At 39.3% G+C, this 27423-nt stretch overlaps 1 long non-coding RNA gene across 1 annotated transcript; it reads right to left on the bottom strand.

The window, feature by feature from the left end:
* Positions 1-5449: 5449 nt before the first annotated feature.
* Positions 5450-26160, bottom strand: LOC121044700 (uncharacterized). Its single transcript, XR_005797434.1, has 2 exons — positions 26113-26160; positions 5450-6170 (listed from the first exon to the last, which is right to left on the bottom strand). It is a non-coding gene; the product is annotated as an uncharacterized LOC121044700 (long non-coding RNA).
* Positions 26161-27423: the final 1263 nt, after the last annotated feature.

Genomic DNA, 27423 nt, shown 5'->3' with positions numbered 1-27423 from the left:
TGAACCAACTTGTTTTTCTATTGTTTGTAGTCTATAGCCTCATATACTCTGTATTACCTCCTGAAGACAATACAGGTATTTTAAATGTCAGAAACATGCGTAAGTAATCAAACTCTATTGTATAATATATTGTGCCAAGAATGTATTTTCACACATGGTGTGTTAGTGAAGAAATAAAACCTTTAAAATGAAGTGTTTTCTATTAGGCTACTTAATATAGAAATGGTTCATGCCCTGAGGCAAAAATTAATTGATGTTTAGGCATAACTTAGTGATTTTTAATTGAAACCTTTTTAAATTGAAACAAGTGTAAATCTGGAAGCCAAATCACATTTTGAGTCTATGGATTTATGACTAGAATAAGTTTATGCTGAATTAGCTTTTATAAAATGTGCTTTCTTAGAAAAATAGCATTAGCTCCAAAATAAATGTTTTTGGTGGCTTTCTTGCACCCAAAACAAAATTACTGAAATTTGACAATAGCATAAAACATTTATCTTAATTAATAGTAGCACATATTTGAGAATAAAGTATGTTCAATAATTGTTTCCTAAGATCCAGCATCTGGAAATGCATTCACAACATCACCTGACCAGCAAACAAATATTTCATTTTTAGGACAGAAAAGATGAAGCTTTATCCCGTAGTTACAAAGGCTACGTTTTACCAAAACTATTCATTAATCCCCTGCCCCCTCCCTTATCTGGGGTTTTGTTTTCTGCCACTTCAGTTCCCAACACCCCCTCACCCCACCTCCACCCCCACAGTCATCTGTGGTCAGGAAGCAAATGTTCCTTCTGACTCTCAGAAGGTCCATAGCAGCCTAAGGCTAGGTCATTTACTGCACTTCATCTCATCACATAGGCATGTTATCTCACATCATCAGGAGAAGGAGGGTGAATATAGTACAATATTTTGAGAGAGAGAGAAGGACCACATTCATGTAAGTTTTATTACAATATATCATTACTCTATTTTATTATTAGTTTTTGTTGTTAATCTCTTACTGTGCCTCATCTGTTGCTGTTTTAAGTTTATTTATTAATTTTTGAGAGAGAGAGAGAGAGAGAGAGAGAGAGAGAGAGAGCACAAGCAGAGGAGGGGCAGAGAGAGAGGGAGAGAGAGAGAATCCTAAGCAGGCTCGGCACCATCAGCACGAAGCCTGATGCAGGGCTCAGGGCTCCAACTCACAAACCTTGAAATCATGATCTGAGCCAAAACCAGGAGTCAGACGCTTAACTAACTGAGCCCCCCCGGTGCCCCTGGGCCTCATTTGTAAATTAAACTGGTCATAGGTATGTATGTATGGCCATAGCTCATTTTATTGTGCTTCACTTTATTGCGCTCCATAAATAGTGTGTTTTTATAAATTGAAGGTTTGTGGCAACCCTGCAGGGAACAAATCTATTGGTTCCATTTTTCCAATAGCATTTGCTCACTTTCTGCTCTGTGTCACATTTTAGTAATTCTTCCAATATTTCACACTTTTTCATTATTATTATATTTGTTATGGTGATCTGTGATCAGTGATTAACCACTCACTGAAGTCTCAGACAATGACTAGCATTTTTTTAGCAATATTTTAAAATTAAAGTATATACATTGGTGTTTTTTTAGACTTAATGCTACTTCACAGTTAATAGACTACAGTATAGTGTAAATATAACTTTTATATACACTGGGAAACCAAAAAATTCATTTGACTTGCTTTATTGTGATATTTGCTTTATTGCGGTCGTCTGGAACCAAACCTACAATATCTCCAAGGTATAGGTAAAAACAGTGTATGTAGGGATCAGTACTATCTGCAGTTTCAGGCATTCACTGGAGGTCTTGGAATATATCCCTGTGGATAAGGTGGGGGGAAGGGGGTGGTGGGGGAGAGAGGACTACTGCAGTATATTGTTAGAAGGTCTGTTTTCTTTGTGAACATCTGCTTTGTATTTCATTCATTCCTTGGGGTTTGTAGCTTGGTAAAACACAATTGGCAAATATATTTACCTAAAAAAAAATTTCTCATGACTCTTCTCACTCCCCAATTAGAATTTTAGATCACAAAGAAAGTAAGCGATAAATGCTATTCATTTATTTATTTATTTAATGCTTAAAGGATAAAAGAACAGAATGCCTAGCTCATTTACTTCTATTAAGATGTGCATGGGGGCACCTGGCTTCAGTTGATTAAGCATCCGACTTCGGCTCAGATTATGATCTCACTGTTCATGGGCTCGAGCCCCACCTCAGGCTCTATGCTGACAGCTCAGAGCCTGGAGCCTGCTTCAGATTCTGTGTTTCCCTCTCTCTCTGCCCCCCTCTCTCTCACCGTCTGTCTTTCTCTATCAAAAAAATAAATAAACATTAAAAAAGAAAAAGACCTGCACGAAACCATAAATGGTAATGTGTTTATGTAACCCGTTTAAAATCTATCCAAGCCAGAGAAAATATCAGCCCTCACTGGGTATATCAATATACAGTTCTGCAATATAAGAAAAGAAAAAGTGACCAAAATAAACTTTAAAAAGACAAACAAACAGGGGTGCCTGGGTGGCTCAGTCAGTTAAGCGTCCAACTTTGGCTCAGGTCATGATCTCGGGGTTCGTGCGTTTGAGCCCGTGTTGGGTTCTGTGCTGACAGCTCAGAGCCTGGAGCCTGCTCCAGATTGTCTCCCTCCCTCTCTGCCCCTCCCCCACTCATACTCTGTCTCTTTGTCTCTCTCTCTCTCTCTCAAAAATAAAATAAAAACATTTAAAATTAAAAAAAAAAAAGAGATCATGTGGGTCAGTGTATTACTTTGATCAGAGATTTCTGACCAACCAAAAGAACTGAATTTGACATCTATTCAAAATAATGGATCATTTGGTAGCAATGTATACTCTTCTTTCTGGGTTATCTGCTCAGGTACCTGTCACTGCCAATCTCTGTTTTTGGTCTAAAAAATTAGGCTTCTTGGCATCCCCCTCTACTTTTCCCCCACTGCCTGAAATAGTCTCTGTTTGGTAGTATTCAGATTAGACTTTCTAGAAAGTCTTTTTTTTAGTTTGGCATTGGACCCTCATTTTAGCTCCTCAATTTGAATTCTCTAATTCTGGTGAAATAGGATTCTCCAGTATTAAATCATGATGTCTCCAGGGTAACAAAGCAGAGAAGTGGTAGGATATGCTAAATAAGGCTCTGAGCCATTTCAAATATTATGTGGAAAGCAACCAGGAATAATCAAAGGCACCATAGAATTTCAAAGAAGGGTATTCCTTGAATGAACATATATTGAAGAAATAAAATTCATGCAGAACAAAAAGGGGGAAGTAAAAAATATATTCATATTTTATTTTATTTGCATGAAGAAACACTGGAAGAATAAACCAAAAACAATAAAAATTATTACCCATTAAGGAAAAGAGCTGGAGTGGGGCAAGAGAAAGAGTAGAATCTATTTGTGTATACCTTTTAGTTTGGAATCATGAAAAACAAAATTAAGTTGAAATAAAAAATACTTGGAAGATCGGGATCGGGATCCTCAGCTCTACTTCCCGAGTTAGTTCTGTTCTATAGTTGCCAGTGGTCTATGGCAGCTATGGGCAATCAAGACCACCACAACCAATTACAGAAAAAAGACCACCTTTTCCTCAAAGAGCTCCAGTAAAAGTCCCAGAATTGAGTCTTATGGGTTTTAAGTTTATTTATTTATTTTTGAGGAGTGAGAGAGTGGGGGAGGGGCCGAGAGAGATAGAGAGAGAGAGAGAGAGAGAGAGAGAGAGAGGGAATCCCAAGCAGACTCCATACTGTCAGCATGGAGCCTGATGTGGGGCTTGAACTCATGAACCATGAGATCATGACCTGAGCTGAAATCAAGAGTCAGATGTTTAACTGACTGAGCCACCCAGCTGCCCGAGTCTTATGGGTTTTGATTGGCCTATTTTGAACCATGTGCTCAACTCCCAATCCATCCCTGTAATCAAAGAGATAGCATGCTACCATTGGCTGTGCTGTGGGCACAGGAGTGAAGTGTGCTTCATGGGAAGTGTGTTGGTAGAAAGGAGAGAAATAATACCCCAAAGGGAAACTGGGGTATATTGTCAATAAGGGATGATAGATGCTGGGCAGTAAAAACACTAAATATGTCTACCACACTACCCTCTCAGTAAAGACCCTTTAGGAACTTTACCAGACATCTCCAGTTTTAAGGAGATGACCAAAAGTAGCTTTTTAAAAGAGACCTGAGACTCCGAAATTAAAATGAGTTTCTCAGCCTAAAACAGGCTATTCAGAGAACATTTTACTTTAGGAAGCAGGTCAGAACAATTGCTATTTTAATCAAGAAAGAGCAGCAGTTAAATTAAAATTACTTAAATCCCAAAGACTGAGATTTATGAAACAGCTAATGATGAGCAGTTTAATAGAACTGGCTTTCTTGAGTGAGACAGGACAAGAAACTATTTTTGTGTTACTCTTTTGTTATAAAAGCTGGGTAATTATTTGGGCCTTTAAACCCTCTTTGTATTTCTGAATGATGACCATAGCCAGTTCTTAAATAAATAAATACTCCACAAGGAAAAGACTGAAAAGAGGCATTCGTTGCAGCAGAGGTTCTAGCCTGTTATTCCATGGCTGGTCTCAATTAGCTTTCTGCCGCCGCCACGCATTAGTGAAAATGGCAGTGGGCGTAAAGAACATGCCCATAGGTCTGTGGAAGATTTCCATTTTCTCTTCATTTCTGGCACCACTGTAACACTTCAGCCCAGCACACATAATCAGTTGGAGTGCATGAATAAAACTCTACTATATATAGTATGAGTGAATTCCAGGATGCAAACTATATATAGTCGAGCAAAATAACAAGTTCGGTCTCATGTTACTCAGCTTGGCAGTGTTCAAAACATTAAACAGTTCTTTCCAGTCACTCCTTGTTGAATGCTGGTCTTTACTGGTGCTTCCTTTGTGCACCCTTACTTTCAGCTAGGATGTTTTTATAAGTCTGTTTCTGGACTTTTGTCAAGTAGTCGCTGTTTCTGTCTGATTTCCATGGACAGACATGGTGGTAGCATTTCTAGGCAGGAAGAGCTCACACCGGCCATCTGGCTGGGGGGTTGCCTGAAATCTTTTTGGAGGTTACTTGGAGGGTGCTGATGGAGACTACAGATGGAGGGCTAAAGGATTCACCTAAGGCTATCTTTTGGTGCTGCCACTACCATACGGTGTATCTTTTTGTTTTCTTATAGAAACTGCTCATTCTGGCAGGCGCTTACCCAGCCAATGAAGTAAAGCTCATCTAACAGGAAGTCTCTATTTTTTTCTCTGAACTGCCGATTTCCCTCAGCAGGGAATTGAGGGATCCGGTGAACATTTATTGGGACATTGGGGATGCCAACAAGAACAAGATGGTTCTTGTTTTCAAGTTGTTCATGGTCTACACTGGAGTTGGGGTAAAGGGACTCACAAAACCAAAAATATATGCAATGACTGGTACTTTAATGGTGCTTTGTAGAAGTTACATTGTGGGCACAAGGGAAGGTTCCATTTATCTCAGATCGCACTCCCTATTTGTATCTCTTCTCTCTAGTGCAGAGCAGCTCATATGTCATTTCTCGCCCCATCCCATTCACTTGATTTCACAAGTATTTATTGAGTATTAACTCTGTGGTCATTGCTGGGGCTGCAGCTATGTTGGACTTTTATTCCAGTTTGGGAATCAGATAATAAAAAAGTAAACAAGAGATTATATAGTGATAAGACAGGCTAAGGGATAGCTAGGGACCGTGGTGGTGGTGGGGGGGCAAAAAAGGGGAAGGGTTGCAATGGTAGGCACAGGGATCACAGAAAGCCTGTGTGGGGAGGTGACATTTAGCTGAGACAGGATTGGTAAGAAGTAACCAGCCATAGGGGGATCTGAGGAAAAGCATTGCTCTCAGGTAAACTAGAAGGGCAAAGGCTGTAGGCAGGGAAAATTTTGGAGTGTTTCAGAAATGGAAAGGAACCAGTGTGACTACAACTTACAGTGAAGGGGGGCAGTATTGGGAGTTGAGCTTGGAGAAATCAGTAGTGGCCAGATCATAAGGTCTGTGCGATCTTGGTGGGGTTTGAATTTTATCCTCAGCGCAACTTGAAGAAGGAGGATATACTTTTCCAGTTATTGGGGTATATGTGTTTCTCATCCAGAGTACTCTCTTCAGCATCTGAAGGAAACAGAATTAGTAATTACAATATTGGCTGCTTGGTGAGCACAGAATTAGAGCAAAAATAAACAAAAGGTTTTGAGAGATATTTTGCATAGGCTATGGATGGGTACATACCATTGGGGATTTGCCCTTTTGAATGTCTGGATATTTGTGAGCACCTGATGTACTACATACCCTTGAACGAATTTTCCTTCTCCAGGTCGCCTTGATTTTTAGGGTTGACAGGAATCTCTTGTCCACACTGTCACCTTTCTTCACTTTCACAACTTTCAATATATTGAGGATCCTCAATTTATTTATTTATTTTTAAAACATTTTGTTTGTTTGTTTGTTTGTTTGTTTTGTAGTCTCCACACTCAGCATGGAGCCCAACGCAGGGCTTGAACTCAATGACTTTGAGATCAAGACCTGAGCTGAGACCAAGAGTCAAATACTCAACCAACTGAGCCACCCAAGTGCCTGGATCCTCAGTTTATAAATAATATTTAATCACCTCAAGAATCTAATCCAAAGCCTATTATATAATGGACCTTCATCAGAAGTATGTAGTTATATAATATCCCATCCACAGTTAGTGAATGATTGTTAGAATCAGTCCTAGAGAGTGAGACTTCCAGACTTGGTCTTTTGGTTTGGGGGTGAGTCTTCCTTTTAGGCTTGTCACCTATAATTACTGACCATAATATGAATATGCTTTAAAAAAAATTTTTTTAGGGGCGCCTGGGTGGCTCGGTCGGTTAAGCGGCCGACTTCAGCTCAGGTCATGATCTCGCGGTCCGTGAGTTCGAGCCCCGCGTCGGGCTCTGTGCTGACAACTCAGAGCCTGGAGCCTGTTTCAGATTCTGTGTCTCCCTCTCTCTGACCCTCCCCCGTTCATGCTTTGTCTCTCTCTGTCTCAAAAATAAATAAACGTTAAAAAAAATTTTTTTTTAAATTTTAATTCCAGTATAGTTAACACACAGTGTTATATTAGTTTCAGGTGTAAAATATAATGATTCAACAATTCTATACAGTACTTGGTGTTCTTCATGATAAGTGTATTCTTAATCTCCTTCACCTATTTCATCCATCCCCCACCCACCTCCACTCTGGTAACTGTTCTCTAGAGTTAAGAGTCTGTTTTTTGGTTTGTCTCTTTGTTTCCTTTTTTGTTTTATTGTTTTTTAAATTCCACATATGAGTGAAATCATATTGTGTTTATTTGTTGTTCTCTAACAGACTTATTTCACTTAGCTTTACACTTTCTAGTTCCATCCATGTTGTTGCAAATGGCAAGATTTCATTCTTTTTTATGTTTGAGTGATATTCCATCATATATATATATTCTTCTTTATGCATTCACCTATCGCTGGACACTTGTTTCCATAATTTGGCTTCTGTAAATAATGCTGCAATAAACATAAGGATGCATATATCTTTTTGAATTAGTGTTTTTGTGTTCTTTGGGTAAATACCCAGTAGTGGAATTGCTGGATCATATGGTCATTCTATTTTTACTTTTTTAAGGAACCTCCATACTGTTTTCCACAGTGGCTGCACCAGTTTGCATCCCCACCAACAACACATGAGGGTTCCTTTTTCTCCATATCCTCACCAACACTTGTAGTTAAGATGTATATGGTTTTGATGTAAAATAGAATCTTTACCCAAAGGATCTGTCCACCTAGCAATTTAAAACCCAAATAAAATAAGTAGTGTTTCTTCTTTTGGGAACTCATCTGCTCATTCATTCAAGTACATGGAGCTCCAGGCAGTGCAATGGGCACAGGGGATAGAACAGTTGCATGATGTACTCCCAGGCCCCGGGTCTGAAAAAGCTTTTAAGTGTATTTCCGGTCCTTAGAATGAACAAATTGTCCAATTACAAACTATATACTTATAACTGCCTGAATTTATAGGGTATGTTCTCCATTCAGCTTACAAATATCTGTCTTTAATTATCTTCCCAAGACTAACAGCCACCACACCACAGCTCCTGGTTTCTCCACTCGCCTCCCTCTTCCTTCTTCCTACCTCCAGAGCTCTTGCTGCTGTTGCCATGACAACCGGAATGAAAAGCCTTGGAACCTTATATTTTATTATGGGTGCCTCCCCATAAGGACATTATTGTACGTCTGCCAAACTGGACTCTGGAGGCTCTTCTTTAAATATACCATTAAGTCATGTTAAAATAGGAACTCTAGAGGCAAGATTATGATGGTGTTTAATCAGGGACCTAGGAATTCTCAAATCTTGTTTTCAACCAGCCATTTCCTTCTTTGAGGTTTTCAAAGAAAATATGTACACTAATGACAAAGCAAGATCTAGGCATGCTTTACACCTAAACCCCAGATGGCTTTCTAGTGACTACATCCAGGCCTGGTGGAGATCACTTTTGGCCTAAGCCAGGTTGGCCTGAGGAATCTACTTGACTAAGAAACAACTCAAATCTGTCCTCAGAGCCCCAGGCTCTGAGAGCCATCTGCCTGCTTGACATTTACCTTTGGGTGACTCTTAGACATGTTCACCATACCAATCTTTCCATCCCTATTCTTCCCCTAGTCTTTCTCCTCTCAGTTAACATCTCCACCATTCAGCCAGTGGCCCAAGCCAGAAACCTGGGAGTCACCTTGAGTCTTCCCTTTCCCCGGCCTCACCCCATTCCTAACCCTTCCCTATCAAGTCCTGTCAGCTCTATCTCCAACATGAAACTCGAAGAGGTCTGCTTCTCTACATCTCCACTCCCTCCTCTTTACAGCAAAACATAGTCATCTTCGTCCTGGATTGTAATAGAATTCTGACTCTTCTCCCCAGTTCCACTTGTTTTCCCCTGAAGCCCTTCTCCATAGAGCAGCTAGATTGTAACACTTTTTTTGTTTTGTTTTGTTTTTTTAATGTAATTTATTGTCACATTGGCTTAGGTACAACACCCAGTGCCCATCCCAACAAGATTGTATCACTTTGTACTTTGAAACTCTTCATGGAATACTTGGAATAAAATCCATATTCTTCATGCTGGCCTACAGGGCTCTGCCCTGAACTCTCTGAGCAAACTTTCAAGCCTCATCTTGTACCATTCTCCACCTGGCCTCTACTCCAGTCATACTTTTCATTCCTCAACCCCCATGTGGCTTGCAAATATCTGTCATCAATTTCCTTCGAAGTCAAATAGCTGCCATAGGTCCTGGTTTGTGGACCACGTTCGTTCCTCCCACCCATGCCTTTACACTTTCAACAACTTCTGCCTGGAACACGTCTTCTCCACCCTTTGCCAGCTCTTTTCCTAGTGGCTGTCTCCTCTTCAACCTGGAGGTCTCAGTGAAATGTCACCTTCTCAACAAGCCCTTCCCTGACCACCCTATCCAAAATGGCCCTGCCTCCTCAATGATCCTCTATCAGTGCATCCTGTGTATTTCCTAAACTATACTTCCCAGAATATATAACCATTTTGTTTACTTGTTTGTGTATTTACTAAGTTTGTCTTCCCAAGTAGGAATGTCAATTCCTTGAAGGCAGGGACTAGATCTGTTTTGTTCACACTGAATGGCACATAAGAAGAGCATAATTAGTATCTCTTAGATACATGAATGATCCTGGTTGAAATTCTGGTAGCAACATCTGCACCCAGGAAAGAAATAAGAAATTCTTTTTCCCATTCATCCTTCACTGTCCTAGTCAGGATCTTGATGGATCATACAAATGAAGATATTTTAATGAAGGAATTATTTCTTTAAAAAATTTTTTTCATGTTTATTTATTTTTGTGAGAGAGAGAGAGAGAGACAGGGAGACACAGAATCTGAAGCAGGTTCCAGGCTCTGAGCTGTCAGTACAGAGCCCGATGAGGGGCTCGAGCCCATGAACAGCGAGATCATAGCCTAAGCAGAAGTGGGACACTTAACCAACTGAGCCATCCAGGCACCCAAAGGAATTATTTCTTTTTTTTTTTTTTAAATGTTTATTTATTTAGTTTTGAGTGAGAGAGAGAGCATGAGTGTGGGAGGGGCAGAGAGAGAAAGAGAGAGGATTTCAAGCAGGCTCTGCACTGTCAGCCCAGAACCTGATGTGGGACTCAAACTCACAAACCGTGAGATCATGCCCTAAGCCAAAATCAAGAGTCAGATGCCACCCAGGTGCCCCTAATGAAGGAATTGCTAACTGAGACATGGGCAGGGTTATGAGAACCAACACAGGATGTTGAGACACCAAAGACTGGCATGAGCATGGAGCGATTATACCCCCCAAAAGGTGAGGACAAAGGAAGCAAACGAATGGTGACCCTATGGCCCAGTAAGAGCTGGAGCTTTGGAGGAAGGGCCACCCAGCTAGAGATGTAGTCTGGAGAAACATAGCCACTGCCAGATTGGCAACAGCTAAGCAGGATAGGAATAGCCAAAGAAATACCCCATCCTGACTCTCCTCTTACTCTCTCATCGATGATCCATGCCCTTTCTTGGCTAAAACCAAGTAAAAACCAGCCTGCAAGGAAATGCAGGTGAATGAATCCATTTGTAGCCCAGCCTTTCAAAGCACAGAGCAGGTGATAAATGGAGAATGATCAGCAGAGATGTGACTCCTAGCAACCGTAACTCAGACTGGTCTTACTCCTATGATTTAGAGGTCAATCAAATTTGGGGTTTATGCTTGGAATATAACTACCATTTATACCATTGTGCCTAAGGAAAAACCATTTGGATTTTTTAAGCAACGAACTTACTAATAAACTTGGGAACATAATTCACTAGGGCATTTATAGTGCCTTTATAGTGAACGAGTGGGTGAGGTGTTTTTATTATTAATAAGCATAGCACAGCCTGCTCAAAGAAAGAAAGAAAGCTCCCATAATCTTATTTGGCTACCTCATAAATTGAATTATGAGGCATTTTGGTAATATACATAGTATCCTCACAAAATACATGGGACCAGTATCTGGCAAATTAGATTTCTAGGTCCTGTCAATCCAGTTACAGAGAAAATATAGCTAGAATTTTTTTCTGAGTCAAAAACCTTAAAGTCTTTGAGTACCGGTTTTCATCCTGCTCTCAATAGTTGCTATGTGAGAATGTCCATTTCTGGTTCATTTTAGTCTGTAAATACAGAATTGCACCCTGTTTATTTCAGGGATATTGGTCATCTTGGAGTTTTCACAAGGTTTTACAAACTATGCTGGAGGAAATAAGAAGTGAAATGCAAGTCTTCCTAACAGCTGACAATGCAGCTTTGGGGAAAATGCCATTTCATCTTTGTAAATTTAGCACTGGGAGTTGGGGCTGAGTTGCATGGCTAGGGGAATAACCATGTCAATATACAATTCCTCTCTAAAAATCTTTGTTTTACAATATGACTTGAATGCTCAGACAGCTATATTGAATATCTCAATAGGAGTAGAAGGGCATTAGGATAAAGAGGCAGCTGCCAAATATATTGTATCTTTGTTAATTAAATGCTAGATCTGTAAATGGGGCTCCATAATAGCAAACAGCAACCTCATTTCCAATTCATTTCTCTCTTTGCTTAAAATTCTCTAAATATTGGAAATAAGAACCACCAATATTTAATAAGAATGTCCCCCCCCACCTTGTCTACTCTCTGCATTGCGTAGCCAGAAAGAATGCAATATGTTTATTGTGTTTATTGATTTATTTACACTTACAAAAATAATAGAATGCTGGTTTAAGACAGGCTTGATTTTATCTTTCCACTGTGTAGAAAAGAGGCAAATTATTCTAGGGCTTTAAATGTTTGAAATACAGAGGCTTGTGAGGAAAATTCAAATCTGCCTCTGATTTCCCTCTGTTCTGGGATTCTGCAAACAGAAAATCCTCTCCTAAAATATATATATATATATATACACACACATATATATATATATGCACACAAACACATATATACATATACATTTATATAAATATATATGTGTATATATATATATATTTATAAACTACCTGGCACATAACCCAAGAAAAACGAAGCAGGGTAGATGGCAAAGTGAAACATAAACCCAGTGGAAAAATGTTTGGAAAGCCACTCTTTACCAATAAATATCTTAATTAAATCATCTCGGACCTTATTCCGTAATGATATGCACCAGGTGTCTCTGCCTCCATTTAATCACCTCAGCATTATTCCCCTTTCAGAAATGATACATACTGTTGAGGTGTATCCAGCTGAAAGACACATCAACACAAAGTGCAATGCTATTCAAATGTGGGGTTTTTTTCAGTGTATATTTTTAAATGGCCTCATTTCTTCCACTATCTATAGACTGATATAATGGATCACCCAGGTTAAAGGATGAAGTAGAAATAAGGCACTACCACATTTATAGACACGAAAACACAGTAACTGTAGGTTTATGGAAAACTAAGCTTAAGAAATATGCAAGGCACTTACTGGTTTCTTTCAGAAACCTCTAAGATGTGGGAGAAATATGTGTGAGATTTGGGCTTTCGTTTATTCAAATATGAGGAATTTGTCCGCTAGAGTCAACTGACTGATAGTAGATGGGAAGGATTAGTGTGGGTCTTATTTGGCAGGCTTCTCGGTAGAAACCCATATGCTCTCTGACATTGATTATAATTATTTTTCCATCATTCCCAGGTTAAGTTCTTAGCAGGAATGTGAGCCAACTCTCTCCCTACGAAGGCTCCTGCTGTGAAACCATTTCTGGCAATGAATCTTTAACAAAAGATCAGGAACTTGACATTTCTTTTTAAGCACGAGAAGAAAATGTGTGCAATGTTGGAAGCAAATATAGGGATAGAAAGAGCTTCTAAACAGTCACAGGGAGGAGCAGTGAATCAGGAAGAAACATTACATGATATGCCAGTGGCTTTATTTTTGTGAAACAGCAACTAATGACTAGGTATGGCATATGTAGACTATATACTGTTATGCTTCGGTGTCTTTAAAGTAGAAGGAGGGACAATGTATTTAATTGTTGTTTTGGACCAGGTGTATCTTTATGATTTTATATTCAACTGATCTTCAAGGAGATTGTTAGGATAGTGGTTGAAACAGAAATTTAGGATAATATTTTAAGAAACAGAAAAGGCAGTCATTCTTGTTTTAATTGACTAGACCCGCAGAGTTAAAAATTTTTTTTTTTCAGAAATGATGTGTACATTTGTGAATTTATTAATCTGATTTTCAGGGTGAGTTCTTGGTGGAAAGGCTAAATAAAGTACCAGGATGCTTCCAGGGTGAGAATTTTTCATCCTCACAGTGTCCATCTACAGTAAGAAAATTGCTTCAAAATTAATTTGAAGAGCAACAGATGCAGAAAATGGCATGGTGATAAAAAAAAATTACCAAATTAAACATAAAAGAGTGTCAACTTCTCTCCTAAAGGATGGTAATTCTACCTCATGGCTTAGTGCATTGTAATGATTGGTTTCCCCATTAAAATCAAATGCAGAATATAATTAAGTAAATCCTTCAGCTTACATATCTTTTAAAATTCCACTAGCATGGGGTGCGTGGGTGGCTTAGTTGGTTAAATGTCTAACTCTTGATTTTGGCTCAGGTCATCATCTCACAGTTCATGAGTTTGAGCCCCCTGTTGGGCTCTCCTCGAAGAGCCTGCTTGGAATTCATCTCTCTCCCTGTCTCTCTGCCCTCCCCCACTTGCACTCTTCTCTCTCAAAGTAAATAAATAAACATTAAAAAAAAAAATTCTGCTAGTGTGGTGGGTACTAAGGAAGGAACTGGTGATGAGCACTGGGTGTTGTACGTAAGTGATGAATCACTGAATTCTACTCCTGAAACCAATGTTACATTGTATTTAAATTTTTAAAAAATTGGCTCAAAAAATGAAATAAAATAAAATTCCACTAGCCGAGGGACTCACCAGAGGAAGTAATAAGTACTTTATTTTATTTTATTTTTTTTATAATTTTTTTAACGTTTATTTATTTTTGAGACAGGGAGAGACAGCATGAACGGGGTAGGGTCAGAGAGAGAGGGAGACACAGAATCTGAAACAGGCTCTAGGCTCTGAGCTGTCAGCACAGAGCCTGACGTGGGGCTCAAACTGACAGACTGCAAGATCATGACCTGAGCCGAAGTTGGATGCTTAACTGACTGAGCCACCCAGGCGCCCCAATAAATACTTTAATGAATGCCTTTCACCATAAATGTAGTTCAGATGAGACTTAAAGTCAGCTCAAATAACATAATAGGCACTTTTAGCCACTGGACTAATAAACATTTTTTTTTTTTTTGCTGAATTAGACTCTTCTAACCTTTTGGATAAAGTTCCTATTGGTATTTCTCTTCCTACCTTTGTGAAAACTGTAACCAAAATAGATGTGTACATGTTTATACATGAGAATGAGATTAAATGAAAAGTTTGATTTAAAAAGGACACCACATATTATTGAAAACCAAAATGTATCACAGCAGTGACCCCATGCATGTTACATCAAAATTCATTGCAGGAGGATAAATCATCCTTGTTTTTAGATATGGAAAATGCATATTGTTCTTCCTGTTTTAACATGTAAATTTACATTCATTTACAAAATCACAATTCAATTTCTATCTCAAATTTTGATTGTCATTATTATATTAATAAAAAATCACATTTCTAGAAACAATTATGATTACTTATCTTTCGGGTCTATTGTTACTGTCTTGATTTGGCATAACCAACACTTCTCACTACAGGTGAAGATGTTAATCATACTGGGGGAAAAAACTAATAACTATTCTCCAGTGCTAGGCAAATGAACATATCTGCCTGGATGGGAGAAACCTAAAAAATTCCAATAGTCTGCCTTATCTCTTCTATCAGCATAACAGCTAACATTTATCACATGTGCAAGACTGCCGGACATTTTACATGCATTCTCTCATTTAATTCTCATAAATCGCTTAAATATCACATTTAAGCCCCCAACAACCCTATGAGAGAGGTACTAATATCCTCATTTATACTGAGAAAACTGAAGCATAGAGAGATTGAGTGGCTTGTCCAAAGTCACACAGGCAGGAAGCCATCTTTTGTAATCCTCTGTATCAGTTGCATCTTCCAGGAAGCAGACCCTGAGATGGAGTTTAGAGTGTAAGTTGTTGATTTTGGTGAAATGCCTGTAATAGAAAAAAAGGGGGAGGAGGCAGGATAGGACAGGTAAAGCCTCTGGACCCTGGTGTGGATCTGCCACTTGTGAAAGAAAAGTAGGGAGGAAAAAAGATTGAATAAGGAGATGCTTAGAACAAAGTTTTGGCCAACTCACTTGGAAGCTCTGGAGTAAAGATTGACAATCAGAGGGTATCTCTGTTGGGCAGAACTAGTCAGGCTCTCATATTTCCATCATGTTCAGTTATTTTCCAGGGAAAAGCATGGCCTCAGCTCAAAAATTGAGTATAGTCTGAGACACTGCAGCTGGAGATCATCTGCTAATTGCTCCCCTTGCAGCTGGATGGAAGTTCTTTCTCGAAGGGGGATCCAAGTAGTACATCTTCCTGACCGTCACAGTCCACCCTTTCACCATCCAGATCCACCACTTCACATTTGACGATCAGCTCCTCCAGGACTGTGGTGGGTCTTTCTTCTTGCAGAGAAACTTAGAAGAGGGAGGTTAGTAGGATGAGCTATAGTCCTTATCACTGCAGTGGCCTTGGGGCCACAAGTGGTACTAATTTTCTCCCTTCTCCACTATCTATTCTAAATTTATTTGCCCTTATCTATTATCTCTATTGGTCTCAGTGACTTACCTGGTGGTGAAACACAACCTTCATTTCTGATGGGTCTGAGCCACTGGTGACCATACCTTTCTCAGGCTTTGGTTGCTGTACTTGTCCCTATACATTCTTAGTTGGGCAAGGAGATACTATATAAAGCACTCAGTGGATCACCTGAGTCCCATACATATTCCTCCTTCCCGCCATTTTGTAACAACAGCCAATTACTTTTGCCAAGATGGTGAGTCTTGCTTGCTAATCCGTGGACACAGGGATTAAAAATGTCCAGGCAGGAGCCATAACTTGTAGTTCAAGTGGAGTTCTTGCTCGTTCCCCAATCATGACTTTTTTTTTAAGTTTATTTATTCATTTTGAGAGATGAGAGAGAGAGAGAGAAGAGAGATAATCCCAAGCAGGATCATTTCTGTCAGGACAGAGCCCCATGTGGGGCATGATCTCATGAACGGCAAGATCATGACCTGAGCCAAAATCAAGAGTCGCCCACTCAACCAACTGAGCCACCCAGATGCCCCAATCATGGCTTTTTATTGGGCAACTGCTCTCAGCCTTGTGCTCTCCATACCAGCTTTCTTTGGATGATGTATGTTAAGCAATACCCACATTAGCTGCCTATCTATTTTGCCCCTTAGGATTCTATTAACCATCTCCACAGCTTTCTTTGAGTCAAGCCCCCTTGGCTGCCATTCCACTTTGCTGGTCATGGCAATAATTGTGGGATCCCCGGGGGGGGGGGGCCCCCCTTATGGTAGTTAGGTGCTGCCCCCTAGTCTCTACTGCTTCAGGACCCCATCAGGCCCATTTTTGTCAGTGGGCCAAGCCCTATGACAGTCTCTCCTACTGGTAACCCTAGCCACCACTGAAACTTTAACTGATGCTGGTGCCTGTCTCACTAGCATATTCCTGATAGCTTTGACAAATGTAGCATTGTCTGGGTATATGTAATATACATACATGTAGTATCCTTTGGTAGGTCATCCGGCCTCACAAAATATCTATTCCAATGTGTTTACTTCTCTTGCTTTCTTGATTCTTTCCTCTACCATCTGTCAGAGCAATTCAGATGTTTTGACTTCATTCAGAGTGGACCATCACATGAATTTGCACCATCCCCTGGGGTTCTTGCTCAATATTAAATCCCATATCCTGGGAGGGTAGAGATATGAGATTCCAATAAACTGTACTTTTTCCAGTGTTAGGTTCTGGCTCCCTTGATCAAGCACCCTCAAAATTTCATCCCACAAGTACTCTCAGTCTCCTACTGGAACATGCTGGCTCATTTTTACAGCTCCATTTGGGAATAGTCCCTTTCCTCCTTTTTCAGACCCAGCTCAATTATGCTGCCACTTAATGTAGTTGTTGATCTAGAATCCAGGGGAGGAGCTGAGGAAGATGCTGATGGGGATCCCTGTTGTCTTGTGAGGTTGAGCCTTCTCTGGTATCTTTTCACACCTGACCGCTAGCTTTAATAGAGAGGGGGCACCTCTGCAGTCTCTCAGGGTTCAGAGGAGTCCAGTGCATCAAAATAGGGGCATGTGCCAGATGGCCCATCCCATGTGTCATGGTCCCAAGTTTCACACACCAGGGATGGACTCAGCTGAGCACTCAAACATGTTTGAAGCTCTGCAATACAAATTATTAAATCTGGAGTTTGTACTGTTGGCTCCACCCTCAGCTCTAGGAGGGGTCGTATGACTGGCACCTGGTTAACCGAAGTGTTGCATTCTCAGCCACAATGATTCTTTTGTGGGGAACATGTGAGCAATCCAGGCCAGTGCGTGTCAGGACTTTAGATTGTTGGGAATGGGAAGTTTCTTTTTGTCCTTGGAGCTATAAGGAAATTAACCTGCCACTGCTGGTCACCATCTTCCTACCATGAAAGGAATGTATGCCTGGAAATAAAGCCAGCAGAGAGATAGGAAGATCAGAGACATCCAGAGAGCTGTGGTCCTGATACCATCGTTTAACCCCCTGACTCCAGATGTGCCTGAAACCAGTATATTCCCAGGCTTTTTAGCTACTTAAGCCAATACCTTCTTTTTTGGTATTTATTTATTTATTTATATGTTGAGAGAGAGGGGAAGGGCAGAAGGAGAGAATCCCAATCAGGTTCTGCACTGCCAGCCCCGATGAGGGGCTCCAACTCATGAATGGTGAGATTATGACCTGAGCCGAAATCAAGAGTTGGACGCTTAACTGACTGAGCCACCCAGGCACCTCACCTTCTTTTTTGTCTTTTTAGATAATTTAGGCTTGGATTTTCATCACTTGAAAATAACTGCCTCCTGATAGTCATTCATCCAATCAGTATTGGCTGTGTGTCAGACATTGTTCCAGTGTAGAAATATAGCAGTGAACAAAATAGGCGTCTCTTTGTCGGCCTACAACTTATATTCAGAACTTACATTCTAGGGTAAAGAAAAGAAGAAGGGAAAAAAACAAATATGCAAACATTGTATATCAGTTGGTGACTAGTTTTGTGGGGAAAAAAATAAAGCTGGGTAAGAGGAAGGATATGTTGTAGGATACTCAGGGAAGGACTCACTGCTACGGTGACTTTGAGTAGAGACTTAAGGTATGTTAGGGGAAAGAGCCATGAGATAATCAGTAGGAAGTTTCCAGGAAGAAGGAGCAGCAAGTTCAAAGGCTCTGAGGTGGACGTATGTTGGCAGAGCAATGAGGTCGAAGTGTTGGCAATGTGACAAGGAAGGAGGTGAGAATAGAATATGATGTCAGAGAAATAGCAGGTTGAAACCGTCGAGGCCCTTGACAGCCATTTGAGCTTTGTAGTTTTACTTAACGTGGCATGTGACTCCATTGGCGGGTTTTAAGAAAAATAATGACACAGGCTAACTTTTATTTTAAAAGAATTAATTGGATAGTTGAATGGAAGGGGCAAAGGTAGGAGCAAGGAATCCAGTTAGGAAACTGCAATAATATAGATGAGAGTTGATGGTGGCCAGGGCAGGGTGTCCAGTGAAATCAGAGAGAAATGGACTGATATGGGGTAGACCAGACAGGATTTGCTCACTAACTGGATGTGGGGATAGGAGAAAGAAAGGAGTCAAGGATGACTCCAAGGTCTGTGGCCTGAGCGATTGGAAGTTTGTGATAAAATCGCAGTCATTTTCTGTTAAGCCTGAGATCTCTATCAGATACCCAAGATCTGACACTCACACATTTAGGGGAGAGGTCTAGAATAGAGATATATGTTGGGGAGTCATCAGTGCATAGATGGTATTTAAAGCTGTGAGACAGAATAAAACATGAATATAGACCAAGAAGAGATATGAGGGCTGAATCCTGCAACACTTCTGTATTTAGAGGTCAGAGAAATGAAGAGGAACCAGTAAAGAACACTGAGAAGGAACAACCGTTGAGTTGGTTGATTTTGTATATAGTGAAAAAAATTCTTTAAGGAGGAAGTGATTGGCCATGTAAAAATTACAAAAGGTGTTGATTTCTAGGACAAGAAAAATGAGGGCAGGAATTTTATTACTGGGCAATGTGGAGCTATTTTAGCACTTACTGCCGTCTTACATACTGACAACTGACATGATCATTTTCACTCTCCTCCCATTTAGATATAAGCTTTGCATCATTGTTTTGTTCATGAATGCATTCCTAGTATCTAGAAGAGTGTCTGGTATATGGTAAGTGTTCAATAAATATTTCCTGAATGAAAAAATTGTGAAAAATAAGAAAAAAATATTTCTCAATCTCTTTTACAAAAAATATCTTGCATTTTATATTTTGGTAGAGGAAGTGATTGTGTAGCACTAGATTTTGAATTATGTTGAAAATTTGGCAAGAGATTTAACCTCACCAAGGTTTTGTTTCCTTATCCATAAAATAAGCTGAACAAAAATAAGGCATGTTTGAGAATGTACCCAGAACGTAGTAGGTACTCAATAAATGCTTTATAAATCTGGAAAAGATGGCCAGACCACACAGTGGCATGCAAATGTATTCCAGATAAATAAATCATTTGACATGGTGTCATTGATTTGAGAATTGAGTCGGAAAAAGAAAAGCAAGTTGCATTTCCAACTAAAGGTACTTGAGTGCTTCTCAAAGTGAAATAAGGGCCAAAACACATTCAGATTCATGTTGCTATTATGGTTGTTTCACGTTAAAATACATTAGCTTTGAGGTGTGTGGGGTGTGTGTGTGTGTGTGTCTGTGTGTGTAAGCGCACATGTACTTTTAATCCTCTTTATCTATTTCTCACCCATCCCCCCTCCCACTTCCCCTCTGGCAACCAGTTTTGTTCTGTGTATTTAGGAACTGTTTGTGTCTTTTTCTTTGTTAATTCATTTGTTTTGTTTCTTAAATTCCACATATGACCGAAATCATGTTGCCTTTCTCTGACTGACTTATCTCACTTAGGTCCAATAATGTTGTTCCTAATGCCAAGATGTCATTCTTTTTTACGGCTAAGTAATATTCCATTGTATATGTATACTTCTACTTCTCCTTTCCCTCCATCTCCCCCCCTCCTCCTCGTCCTTTCTCTTTTCCTTTTCCTTCTTAATACCACATCTTCTTTATCCATTCATCTATCCATGGACAACTGGGTTGCTTCCATATCTTGGCTATTCTAAATAATGCTTCAATACATAAAGCGTACACATATCTTTTCGAATTAGTGTTTTCATTTTCTTTGGGTAAATACCCAGTAGTGGAATTACTGGATTATATGGTAGTTCTATTATTAACTTTTTTGAGGAAAATTCACACTGTTTTCCACAGTGGCTGTACCAGTTGCATTCCCACCAACAGTGCACAAGAGTTCCTTTTTCTCTACATCCTCGCCAAAACTTGTTATTTCTTGTGTTTCTTATTTTAGCTATTCTGACAGATGTAAGGTGATATCTTACTGTGGTTTTGATTTGCATTTCCCTGATGATTAGCGATGTTAAGCATTTTTTATGTGTCTGTTGGCTATCTATATGTCTTCTTTGTAAAAGTATCTATTCAGTTTCTTTGCCCATTTTTAATTGGATTATTTGTTATTTTTGTATTTAGTTATATAGGTTCTTTATGTATTTTGGATATTAACCCATTATTAGATATATCATTTGCGAATATCTTCTCCAATTTAATAGGTTGCCTTTTTGTTTTGTTGATGCTTTCCTTCACTGTGCAAAGGGCTTTTTTTTTCTTTTTTAATACATCGTGTCTTATTATTCATTCTGTAGTTCAAGTCTCATTACGTTATAGATCTAGGATGGATAGATTTTTTTTTAAGTTTGTTTTTAATTTGAGTGTAGCTGACACACAATGTTACATTAGTTTCAGGTGTGCAACATAGTGATTCAACAAGACTATACATTATTGACAATAGCCAAATTATGGAAGCTGCCCAAGTGCCCTTTCATAGATGAATGCATAAAGAAGATGTGGTATATACAGACACAATGGAATATCATTCAGCCACAAAAAAAAAAAAAAAAAGAAATCTTACCATTTGTAATGACATGGATGAAGCTAGAGAGTATAATGCTAAGAGAAATAAATCAGAGAAAGACAAATACTACATGATTCCACTCATATGTGGGATTTAATCAACAAAACAAATGGGAGAGAGACAAACCAAGAAGCAGACTCATAACTATGGAGAACAAACTGATGGTTACCCGAGGAAGGTGGATGGGGATGGGCATTAAGGAGTGCGCTTGTTATGATGAACACTGGGTGATGTATGGAATTGTTAAATCACTATATTGTATGCCCCAAACTAATAGAACACTGTATGTTAACTATACTGGAATTAAAAAATTTTAAAAACCACAACTCTATACATTATGCTATGCTCACCACAAGTGTAGGTATCTGTCATCTTACAATACCACTGACTGTATTTCCTATGATGTACCTTCTATTCCTGTGACTTATTCATTACGTAACTGAAGCCTAGATCTTCCACTCCCTTTCAACCATTTTACCCATTCTCCCACCTCCCTCCCCTCTGGCAACCATCAGTTTGTTATGAATAAACCATCAGTTTATTTATAGGTCTGGTTCTGCTTTTTGTTTGGTTGTTTATTCATTTGTTTTGTTTAAGATTTTTTTAATATTTATTTATTGTTGAGAGAGAGAGAGAAAGAGAGAGCAGGAGAGGGTCAGAGAGAGAGGGAGACACAGAATCTGAAGCAGGTTCCTGGCTCCGAGCTGCCAGCACAGAGCCTGACGTGAGGTTCAAACTCACAAACTGCGAGATTTTGACCTGAGCTGAAGTTGGAGGCTTAACTGACTGAACCACCCAGGTGTCCCTGTTTTGTGTTTTAGATTCCACATATAAATGAAATCATATGATATTTGTCTTTTCCAGTCTGATTTATTTCACTTAGCATAATACCCTCTAGGTCTAGGACGGGTAGACTTTGGTGAGACCACTTTCCCTACACCTACACCTTCCCGTAGATTACCCTGATCTGAACCTTAGAGAAAGCACCAGAGTTCAGTGGAGCATATATCAAAGCTTGGAAAAACTACAAATTTGTCGAGATCAAAGTGTTAACTTCAAAAGGTTAAGTAGGAAGCTCCTCAAGGATCTGGTAGGTTTAAAGTAGGTAAAGATTATATTTTAAAGGAGATTGGCCTTTAGCAGGGGAAAAATGTGCTGAGTGATGAGGTTTAAAAGGGGATGGGATAATTACTTGGAGTTGAGAATTATTCTGGATTATCACTTAAGCACCCTGGGCATGTAGCCAAATCTCTTGGGTTAATATTTCTTTTCTTTTGTTTTCCAGGATTAGGCAACAGCATAGCCTTCTGTCATTTTGCATTTCTTTATCTATTAAACAGTCAACCTGCTGTCTCTTTGGACCCAGAATATTTGGCTATCATCATACCCTTAATAGATCACCATAATCAATAACACGTTGGTATTGATATATTAAAACTGGACATCTTGGGGGAGGGGGATGGCAAGATGGTAATTAAAGTTCTGATCCTTTGGAAATCAGGTCTCATGGCCAGGTACTAGACATTATAAGATCCTAAGAATTTGGAAGACAAACATTTAGAGAAAACCTCCAAGGACAGACTTCCAAAAAGGGACAAAGTTCATATTAGTATGCCACTCTTATAGCTCTCTTCATAAAATTATCTTTTGCCATGACATGTGGGTTATTACAACAATAGGGGAAGAGAGGCTGAATCAGAAAAGATTTTGAAATGAGACAACTGGAAAAGGGATTTTAAAGTCTTAAAGTGTACCCCTCAAGGAAATGGCTCAAAGCATCACATTGTAGATTCCTTACTTGGACTTCACAGAGGCATAATCACTACATCTAACTGGTCTTGGGGGTGCCGAGTGGCTCAGTCTGTTGAGCGTTGGACTCTTGATTTCCACTTGGGTCATGATCTCATAGTTTGTGAGTTCGAGCCCCATATCAGGCTTTGTGCTGACAGAGCAGAGTCTGCTTGGGATTCTCTCTCTCTCTCTCAAAATAAAAAAAAAAAATTAAGGTTTATTTATTTATTTTTTGAGAGAGAGAGAGCAAGCAGGGGAAAGGCAGGGAGAGAGGAGACAGAGAATCCCAAGCAGGCTCTGTGCTGTCAGCACAGAGCCCTACATGGGCTCGAACTCACAAGCTGTGAGATTATGACCTGAACTGAAAGCAAGAGTCAGACGCTTACCCACAGAGCCACCCAGGCGCCCCTTTAAAAATTTTTTTTAATGTTTATGTATTTATTTAAGAAAACAATTTTAATGTTTATTTATTTTTGAGAGAGAGAGACAGAGCATGAGCAGGGGAGGGCAGAGAGAGAGGGAGACACAGAATAATCCGAAGTAGGATCCAGGCTCTGAGTTGTCCACACAAAGCCTGATGTGGGGTTTGAACCCATGAACCATGAGAGCATGACCTGAGCTGAAGTCAGATGTTCAACCGACTGAAACACCCAGGTGCCCCAATGTTTATTTATTTTTGAGAGGGGGCACACATACAGAATCTGAAGCAGGCTCCAGACTCTGAGCTGTCAGCACAGAGCCTGATGAGGGGCTTGGACTCATGGACCATGAGATCATGACCTGGACCAAAGTCTGATGCTTAACCAACTAAGCCACCCAGGCACCCCAAATAAATAAGCTTTAAAAAAAAACCTAACCGGTCTTTGTTATTATTACCTCATTTATTTAGCACTTTCTTAATATTAGACATTGTGCTAAGTGTTACCTATATAATTCCATTTACTTCTCATGAAAATACCTATGAGATAGGCACTATTAACATTCTCACTTCATTCACAGAAAACTGAGGCTTAATCCCAGCATAGTAAGACCTTGGTAAGTAGCACCTGGATAATGGGAAATAAGTGGCTAGCCGAGGCACTAAGAAGCACAAACACCTTTTAGAGCAACTTAACCAAGGCTAAAGCATAGTTATCATGGAATAAGAGAATGCAGAAGTCAGAAAACTGCTTTCTTAATGTTTTTAGGACTCTTACAAGAAATAGAGTAGATTAAACATTTTTAATTAGATTTTCTCATTTATTCATGATTTGCTCCCTTCCATGAGATGGGCACTGTATTGGGACTGGGAATATAATAATGAACAAATGCAGTTTGCAGGCTATTGAAAGACGAATCATTCAAATAATGGTAATATGAGAAGCGCTATAATATAATGTTTCCAAAACTTTTCTGCAAATGAGAATTCCCTGGGTGACTTGTTAAATAAACAGATCACCAAGCTTTTTCCATGGAAGTTCCGAGGTCCTGGAATATGCTTTTTAATAAACACTGTAGATGAGTCTTCTATTCAGGAAACTTTAGGTGTGTGCCCAAATGTTTCTAGTGATCAAAGGTCAGGTGTCTACCCAGGCTGGAGAGTTAAGGGTGGTTTCACAGAGGACGTGATAGCTAAATAAGAGTGTAGGGACAGGAGCCATTTCATTCTCCAGCAAGGGGACCCTCGTGCTCCAAAGTGTGAAAGTGTGAGCCAACACTGACCTATTTAGAATAGCAATTAGACACCACTGGAGCACAAGAGATGCAAAAGGAAATAGCAAATGTTAGGCTGGGGAGAAAGTTGGTGGTCAGATTATGAAGATTCTGGAATGCCATGTGAAGAATTTAGGACATTTAAATACTTTAAAAAATGTGTATTTACTTACAAAATATAAGGAGCTCTCTCCATATAAATTAATTCAAAGGAATATTACATGCTCAGATGTCCCCTGCTCCAGGGAAACCACCGCCTTCTTTCCTTCCTCTCTCCTTAGTTCATGGCCCCTCTCCTATGGCCTTCCTTAATATACTGTGTGTGTCTAACATATCGCATATGTATATTTTATGTTTACTATTCCATATTATATGCTTATTTGTCTGCCTCCTCCACTTCATTGTGAATTATTCTCTGAAGGCAAGGAATGTGATTTATTGTTTTTGTACTCATAGGAATGAGCAAGGCACATAATAAGTCCTTAGTGGTTTGTTTGTTTTTAATGTCTATTTATTTAAAAAAATTTTTTTTAACATTTATTTATTTTTGAGACAGAGAGAAACAGAGCATGAACGGGGAAGGGGCAGAGAGAGAGGGAGACACAGAATCCGAAGCAGGCTCCAGGCTCCGAGCCATCAGCCCAGAGCCCAACGCGGGGCTCGAACTCACGGACCGCGAGATAGTGACCTGAGTTGAAGTCGGACGCTTAACCGACTGAGCTACCCAGGCGCCCCATGTCTATTTATTTTTGAGAGCAAGAGAGAGACACAGAGCATGAGTGGAGGAGGGGCAGAGAGAGAGGGAGACACAGATCCAAAGCAGGCTCTAGGCTCTGAGCTGTCAGCACAGAGCCAGACAGGGCTCGAGCTCATGAACTGTGAGATCATAACCTGAGCCATAGTCAGAGACTTAACCAACTGAGGCACCCAGGTGCCCCATGCTTAGTGTTTTTTGAATGGAAGAAAGAGAGAGAGGGAGAGAATACTATGTTCACTCTTTTAAAAACATACATATTATTATCAGGACTTTTGACTACTCTGAATTGAATTAAAGAATAAATGCCTTGTCTCAACAACTCAGAAGCCAGTATCTGATGTGGTTTAAAAGCATAAAAAATATCCTGCTCTGTTAGTGTGAAGTTAGTTCAGTAATTAAATAGCTACAGTTCGTATACAGCACATTTAAGCTACATGGCTCAGTGAGAATATATAATGTTATCATATATGTTTTAAAGAGGACATTTCAGAAGTTCTAAAGGAAAGAAAGGTAAAAAAAAAATAACTGAATTCTAGAAGTTTAACTCACTTGGGGTGCCTCGATCATCTAACTCTTGATCTCAGCTCAGGTCTTGATCTCAGGGTTGTGACTTTAAGCTCCACGTTGGGCTCCATGCTAGGTGTGCAGTCTATTTAAAAAACAAAAACAAAAACAAAAAATTTAGAAGTTTAACTCACTTAAGGTTGTTGTTTTGTTAAGAACAATTTTCACTCGAAACTCATTAGAAGATTTATATGTAAAAATACATAAAAATCTAGAATCAAAAGCGATTACTTTTTATTTCACATGCATCAATTCTCTCATTTTAGATGGGAAGCATTTAAAAATATTTTCCACTTCATCTTTAATTTGCTTTAACTCTGATATTGTAGTCTGGCCCAATATCCTGTGATTATTGCATCAAGACAATGAAATATTGTAAAACAATCCTTCTTTTACAAAACAATTAGGTTTTTAGAAAAGTAACCCATGTTTTCCTTTTCCTCTGTCACTTTAAGTTTTCATTGTTGAAAACTTTCTAATTGCTTTTAATGTTTACAAATCTATTATTTTAAAATGATTTTATCTAAAAAGGTATTCTACAATAATTACTTTAAAATAAAGCCTTGGGGGGCGCCTGGGTGGCGCAGTCGGTTAAGCGTCCGACTTCAGCCAGGTCACGATCTCGCGGTCCGTGAGTTCGAGCCCCGCGTCAGGCTCTGGGCTGATGGCTCAGAGCCTGGAGCCTGTTTCCGATTCTGTGTCTCCCTCTCTCTCTGCCCCTCCCCCGTTCATGCTCTGACTCTCTCTGTCCCAAAAATAAATAAATGTTGAAAAAAAAATTAAAAATAAAATAAAATAAAATAAAGCCTTGGATTAAAAACTTATTTGGATATTTGTGACAACTAAAACAGAAAATGTCAGGTTTTAGAAAAAAATTGGCTTTGAAAAAGCAGTATCTTGCTCAATGTGGACATATGTGTTCTTTATAAGAACAATTTATATTAGAATCTATTGTTATTTATACAAATTTTCATTGAGTGGAGAATTGTACATCTGCCCAGTGAAGTTTTATGAAAAGAAGGAAAAGAAGTAAAACTATTAAACAGAGAAAAAATAATTTAGAAAAGATTTAGTGTAACTCCATTAGCAATTTGGATTCAGGCAATTTATCCAAGGAAGCAGTTATTTATGTTTGTGAAATTGGAGAAGAATGTTAGCTAGAAGTCTTCATTTTCTCTTGTTGGGTCATCTTGCTTAGAATTATGTGTGGTTGAAGTAAAACACAATCTCAAGCATCATCTGGGTGAGGAGTTCTTGACTTGCATTAGAATTACCTGAGAAGCTTTTTAATAAAAA

This window comes from Herpailurus yagouaroundi, unplaced genomic scaffold (genome assembly GCF_014898765.1).
Source record: "Herpailurus yagouaroundi ecotype Mexico unplaced genomic scaffold, PumYag 189, whole genome shotgun sequence".
In the NCBI taxonomy this organism is placed as follows: domain Eukaryota; kingdom Metazoa; phylum Chordata; class Mammalia; order Carnivora; family Felidae; genus Herpailurus; species Herpailurus yagouaroundi.
Note: the sequence above shows the minus strand (reverse complement) of the source record. Positions and strands in the feature narration are given on the sequence as shown.